The sequence below is a fragment of the Echinops telfairi genome, unplaced genomic scaffold, assembly GCF_000313985.2.
Source record: "Echinops telfairi isolate 266 unplaced genomic scaffold, ASM31398v2 ScPeMD7_7412;HRSCAF=8450, whole genome shotgun sequence".
NCBI lineage: Eukaryota > Metazoa > Chordata > Mammalia > Afrosoricida > Tenrecidae > Echinops > Echinops telfairi.
In genome coordinates, this window is record NW_022111312.1 from 352,185 (window position 1) to 359,333 (window position 7,149).

General features: G+C 44.3%; 1 long non-coding RNA gene across 1 annotated transcript in view; it reads left to right on the forward strand.

Annotated features, from left to right (window-relative positions):
• LOC123522463 overlaps positions 1–7,149 on the forward strand; it is a 23,887-nt gene that overhangs the window by 14,756 nt on the left and 1,982 nt on the right. The gene's annotated exons all lie outside the window — the stretch shown is intronic.

The window sequence follows — 7,149 nt, forward strand, 5'->3', positions numbered from 1 at the left end:
GAGAGAGTGAGAATGAGACAGTGAGAGAGTGAGGCAGTGAGAGAGTGAGAATGAGAGAGTGAGAGAGTGAGGCAGTGAGAGAGTGAGAATGAGAGAGTGAGAGAGTGAGGCAGTGAGAGAGTGAGAATGGATAAGATTATTTCAAAGACATATTTGTTCTACATTTATGTGACACTGGCATACCATATGATACAGATGGCGCTAGCAGACCACGTCACTCTATTTTACAGCTGGTTGGCCACGCAGTGAAATTTTAGTATCAAGGTGCATGCAACCTAAGCCGCCTTTGATCTCGTCCCTATGCTGATGTGAAGTGCCAGGAAGTCGTTACAGCTCATAAAACCATATATATACACCAGAATGAAACACTGCCTGGTCCTGGGCCAGCCTCACCAATGTTCCTAAGTTTGAGTCCATTGTTCCAGCCGCAGTGTCAACCCATGTTGTCAAGGGCTTTCTCTTTTTTGCTGCCCCTCCACTTGACCAAGCTTGACGACCATCTACAGGGACTGTTCTGTCCCGATAAAATGTGGGCGCAAAGGTGTGGAAAGTCACAGAGGCCAGCTCCACAGACCAGAGGAGGCAGGTAGGTGGTCATCACATTCAGGTAGCCAGCCGCGGTCCCTTCCAAGGTTCGCACATGTGCAGTCATTTGGAAGGGAACAGCTCAAAAGCTGTGTGTAAGCCTCTGTGTTCTAGGATCTTCTGTCATGCGTATTCTGAAACGTCATCATTCACTTATTTATTTATTAAAATTTTAAAATTGGGGCTTCTTAAATCTCTTCACACCATCCACCCATCCATCCATTGTGTTAAGCACCTTTGTACATCAGTTGCCATCATCATTTTCAAAATATTTTCTTTCTGCTCGAGCCCTTGGTATCCGCTCCTCGTTTTTCCCTCCCTCCTCTACCCTGTTTCCTAGGATTCTTGCACAGTTTAAGTGCTATATTCACGGAATTGCAGTGAACTTCTGGAAAATGGAACGGCTTTTCCCCAATGAGCCAACACAAGGGCGTGCTTGCTATGACGATGCTTCACACATTGCGCTTTGTCGTCATAAAACATTGGTGTGGGTTTGTGTGCCCGTCTAGGTGTCTGTTCAGGGAGCAGTGAGTAATTATCGCAGGAGAGTAGCTCCGTGTCTCAGAGTGTGAAAACTGTGACGACCTCTGTCTTCTCTTGGTAGGCACCTTTCACCCGGGCTCTGTTTACCGTTTCAAGTCCCTGCTCTTTCTCAGTGAACTTACAGAATGCACAGTAGCACAATTGTAGACTTACTGATATGCAGGTGTCTAACACCGAAACTCTATAGAAAATTCCCCAAGTCCTCAAAGTAAGCATCTCTTTTCACCAGGTCAATGTCAACTCTATCAGCTGGAGGTCTTCACAGAGAACACCATGAGTCCTAGGCTTTGGGGGACATTTTCTTAGTTCAAGCCACTGGGCCTCTGACACCTAATGAGGGCACTAAAGGAGCAAGTGCAAATTCTTCTCTGCTTCCTAATTCTTACTTGGCCTTCACCCTTTGCTTTCTGTTTTGATAAATATTGTGGTTGGTCCTGTGCAGGGAATTGAATTTCTCCCCTTCCTCCATTGCGGGAGAAGTGATGAGTGTGAAATTAAGGATTTTATTTTAGAACACCTTTGCCCACTCTGTTATGTGTTCTAACTAACCTGGACCATAAAGATAGAGAGGAATAATATCGAGTTGGTCACGGACAAACTGTGGGGAGGTAAGTTCATTGTTCAGTCTGTGGGATGGCGTGTAATGAATGAGGAAGTGAGTCTAGACAGTGACGGAATGAGGCTGATAGCTCTCCCCTGATGGCCATCCTTAGCAGAACACAGAACCCTGTGTCTGATGTCCATGAACTCTTAGTTCCCAGGACTGCCATCCTCCCCCGCCTTTCACCTATTGGAGTTCACGGTACCTTGCTGAACTAGCGTGTGTGGGCTGTTTTAGGACGCCGTGGCTGTTGAAGATGTGATTGTGCACTTTTCCCCGGAAGAGTGGGCTTTGCTGGATTGTTCTCAGAAGAAACTCTATAGACACGTGATGATGGAAACTTTCAGAAACCTGGCCTCAGTAGGTATGGATCCATTTCTCTTTACATGTAGCGTGATCAAATAACTCATCCTCATTGATATTGGGCCCGTATGTGGTCTCACAATGGGAATACCTTGTAAAATAGGACAAATGTAGCCATTTGCTATCAGCAGCATGCCTGCCATGGCTTCCCCCTGAATGCAAAGCTCTTAGTATGAAACGAACTTTTTATTTCCTTTGTGACAAAGCACCTTATGTTTAAGTGTAATACATATGACCCTTGATTTTCACTTGTGCACATAGAACATTCGTGTCTGTGCCTTCAGAAAACTCTTTGCATATTATAAATTTAACACGATGATTTTGCTGTGTTGAATTTAACTCTGTCCAACCCCAGCCCTTGAAGCACAAAGTATTGTCTCTGGGTCAGGGAATGCTGTTGCCCTTGCAGTGTTTCCTTATGATGTGACTGTATTCATGAGCAGCCTGTCAGCTACACACTTAGCCCTCATACTGTACCCGTGTGTTGAGGCCAGCATTTGGCTGGGCTGTCCTAAAAACAAAACCATTGGCACTCATATATGTATAAGAAAGACCTTAATATCAAGAAGTAATCTTTTACCAAGAAGGTATCCTAACCCAGTCCAACTGAAGTCCGTGAGTCCAAAGCTAGCCAGAGACCCCGTTATACTCACGTACTGCAAGCTGATTATGCAGAATGGTGAAGCAAGTTGTCCAGAGATCGCAGGCTTGATGAGTTCAGATTTACATGGATGTAGAGTTGGTGGAAACATGGCAGGTTGTTAACATTGTTCTGGGTAGAGAGGTCCATTTGGGGCCACCCATGGGTGAAAACAGAGTCCCAGCCAGCAGGCAAACTGCAAAAGAGAAATTGCTTCTACTCCATCTCTCTTTCACACAAAAAGCCATAACCCCAGGGAGTCATCGCCCAGCTACCACCTGACTGAACGTTTTGACTCCACCCTGACCTCAACACGGGTCCAGTCAAGTTGACCATCTAACAGCCACCCAGACGCTAGGAGAAGGCATCCTTTGAAATACTATTTGAGTGTGCAGGGGGTGAGATTTGAAACAGCAGTGAGGAACAGTTACTTTCGGGTTAAAGCATATGTGCTGCACAGGTGTCCGCTCCTGCTGTTCTAAACTTTTTTTTAAAATCATTTTATTAGGGGCTCATACAACTCTTTTTTTTTAAATCGTTTTATTAGAGGCTCATACAACTCTCATCACAATCCATACACACATCAGTTGTGTAAAGCACATTTGTACATTCATTGCCCTCATCATTCTCAAAACATTTGCTCTCCACTTAAGCCCCCGGCATCAGGTCCTCATTTTTCCCCTCCCTCCCCTCTCCCCCTTGTTGCTCTAAACTTATCGATCCCAATGTGGCTGGCAAATGAGGTAGGTCTGGGTTCTCCTGCCCCTGTTTCAGCTAAAGACAAAGACCAAGTGGATTTGAGAGACTTGTAAGTTTATTCAGAAAGGAGAAGAAGAAGGAAACACTGGGGTTTCCTATCTACAAACCCTATCAAAAATCCAATGAAGAGAGCAAATTGCATACCTTCTAGTGCGTGAGGGCAGGAGATTTCCACAATGAGCACCGGAGAAGACTGTGGTTCTCGTGGTTGTTAGATGCCATCTCGTCTGCTCCTATTGCCAGTGACCCTGTGTACACCTGAACTCGGCACGGCCCAGTCCTGGACCACCCTCTGCATTGTTCCCGTGCCTCAGCCATTGTTGCAGCCACTGGGTCAGTCCAGCTTATGGAGGGCCGTCCTCTGTTTCATTGCCCGTCTTCTTCACAAAGCACCGAGTTCTTCTCCAGGAACTGGACTTTCCTGATGGTCTCTTCAAAAGTCTGCCATTCTTGCTTCCAAGGAACAATGTCTGTATTCCTTCTGTGACAGGACCGTTTGTCCTCTGAGAAGTCAGTCCATAGTACTTTCGTAATCTTCTCCGGAACCATGATTCCAGTGCATCGATCTTCTTGATACAGTGTCTAACTTTCACATGCATTTAAGGCGATTGAAAAAGCCATGGCTTGTGTCAGGGACAGCTTCATCCTAAAAATAGCACCCTTGCTTTTCCATACTCTAAAGAGGTCTGTGCAGCACATATACCTAATTCTAAAAGCTGCAATAATCGGTCTTCATCAGCAAGTCCTTAACATCCTGGTCACTTTCAGAAAGCAAGGTCATGCCACTGGCCTATGGCAGGTTGTTCATAAGCCTTCATCCAATCCTGATGCCAGAGTCTTCTGCATCGGACCCAGCTTCAGCACCAGATGGATCAAGTGTGGTGAGAGGATACAACCGTGACACGGACCTTTCCTGATTCTGTGCCATGCCGCATTCCCTTGTTCTCGTCTCCCAGCTGCCTCTTGATCCAGGCAGTCGTTCCACAAGAGCACAATGACGTGCTCCTGAATTCACATCCTTCTCCTCAACGTCCTGATCCACAATTTATTATGGTCTACACCATCGAGTGCCTTTGCCTAGTCAGTGAAACCCAAGTAGACATCTTTCTGGTATTCTCTACTTTGAGCCAAGATCCATCTGACAACAGAAATGGTACCTGTTATGCCAAGTTTTCTTCTCAATCTGGCCTGACCCTCTCACAGCTCCCTGTCTGTGTACTGGTGCAAGCATTGTTGATGATCTTCAGCGACGTCTTACTCGAATGTGCTATCAGTGACATTGTTCTGTAGTGGGGGCGTTCTGTTGGGTCACCTTTCTTGGAATGGGTGCACATGTGGATCTCTTCATGTCAGTTGGCCAAGTAGCTGTCTTGTGAATTTCTTGACCTACATGAGTGAGCGCTTCCAGTGCTTCACCAGCTTGCCGAAGCCTTTCAATCGGTACTTCGTCAATCCTGGAGCTATGTTTTAAGCTAATTCTTTCTGTGCAGCTTGAGGTTCTTCCTGCAGTCCCATGTGCTACCTCTGGAAACGATGCACTGTGGACACCTTCTTCTGGGTACAGTGGCTGTGTGTTCTTCCCATCCTCTTTTGATGCTCCCTCCATCATTCAGGGTTTTGCAACCTCTCTGTATTGCACCGTTGGGTATACATTTTTCTTGAGTTCTTTCAGTTTAAGATACGCTACTTGTGTTCTTCCTTTTAGTTTTCTAATTCTAGGCCTTTGCGCACTTCATCATAGTATTTGACTTTGTCCGCTCGATCTACCCATGGAAATTTTCCATTCGGCTCCTTGACTTCACGCTTTCTTCCGTGTGTTTTAGCTACTTTGTGATTAAGAGCATGTTTCAGGGTCTCTTCTGACGTCCCTCTTGATCCTTTCTTGCTCTCCTGTCTTTTTAATGACTTTTATTTTCTTCGTGAATGATGGTTTTAATATATTCCCTCCCACAGCTCAACAGGTCTTCTGTCCTTAGTGATCAAGGCAGCAAATCTATTTGAGATGTTCTCAACATTGAGATGGGAAGCACTCGAGGTTGTATTTTGGCTGATGGATTTGTTTTAATTTTCTCCATCTTTATCCTGCGCTTACCTACGAGCAATTGATGATCTGTTCCCCAGTCATCACTTCATCTCTTCTGACAGGTTGTCAATTGTTTTCCAGTGTGTTTGTTCCATTTGGAGAAGCCCACATGTATGGTTGCCCTTTGTCTTACTGAAAAAAGGTATTTGCTGTGAAGAAGTCATTGATGTTACAACATTCTATCCTGTGATCTCCAGCTTCTTCTGTTACAAGTCCATAGTTCCCAACTGCGGTCCCTTCTGCTTTGTTTCCCACTCTTTCATTCCAGTCCCCAATAACACCAACGCCTCTAGAGGACGTGTTTCATCAATTTCTGACTAGAGATATCTATCAGCTTTTTACTAGTTTTAGTGGTTAAATAAATTTGATTAATAGTTGTATTTATTGGATTTCTTTGAAAGTGGATAGATACAATCCTATTCCAGACAGCTTTGTATTTCTTTTTTTTTCCCCATACAAAAGTCATTTATTTATTTAAGAAAAATCATTTTATTGGGGGCTCAGACAAGTCTTTTTTTTTTTTTTTTTGAAGCTTTGTATTTCTTGATAGATTTTGAAATGCCATTTTTGACAGTCCATACCATGCTTTCTCTTTTGTGTTATTCCCAACGTAGTAAATCATATGCTTTCCTTATTCAAAATGGCCAATACCGCTACATTTGCATACACTAGCGCCTATGATGTTGATCTTTATGCGTTCCTTTTCATTTTAATGACAACTCCCAATTTTCTTAGAATCACACTTAGCACATTCTAATTTCTTCTTACGAGCAGATTTTTACAGCTCTTTCTTCTTGCATTGAGTCATGCCCTCAGCAAATGAACATTCTGAAGGTGCCCAAACACCAGCCTTTACTCTATTTTCATCGCTGTGGCAGCCTCTACTTTGAGAAAGCATCTCCACCTCAGGCACATTTCAATTACCATCTGACCCAAGAGCCCCTCCTGGCACTGTCTCCCACAATGGTCTGCTGCTATACCTTAGGCCTTCAGCCTCTGGCAGTCTTCTGCAGCTGCACCTGGGGTTGTGAGCAGCTACTTCCTTCTAAGTCAGCTGGTGATTTCTTTGTCTGTTCTTAGCCTGAAAGCTCAGTTGAAACCTATTCACTTGGGGTGTCCTGCTCGACCTTGAAATACCAGCGACATAACTTGCACATCAGAGCCACACAGAAACCACCAGAGTAGGACAAACTGACAGATAAGTAGTGGCAGGAACATTTTAGCAATTTCTCACAAGGATCCTTTGAAATGATACCTACATATTCCGAGAGCATGAGACAAAAACACCCTAAAGTCTCCTGCATCCTAGTTAAACTAAATTGGGCCATGCTTCTGTGTCTGGCCTCAAAGGTCTCTGAATGGGGCCTGTTTTCTACCTGGTACTTTATCTTAGTAGCCTGTTCTGTGCCTTACTGAGCTCCGACATCCCTACTGATGGAGCAGATTCTTTGAGTCTGCGAGTGGGCTGTTACCCTTTGTATTTTTAAAACACTAAATCTTTTTTTTTTTTTTAATCAATTTATTGGGGCTCCTACAATTCATCACAATACATAGATCAATTGTGTAAAGCACATC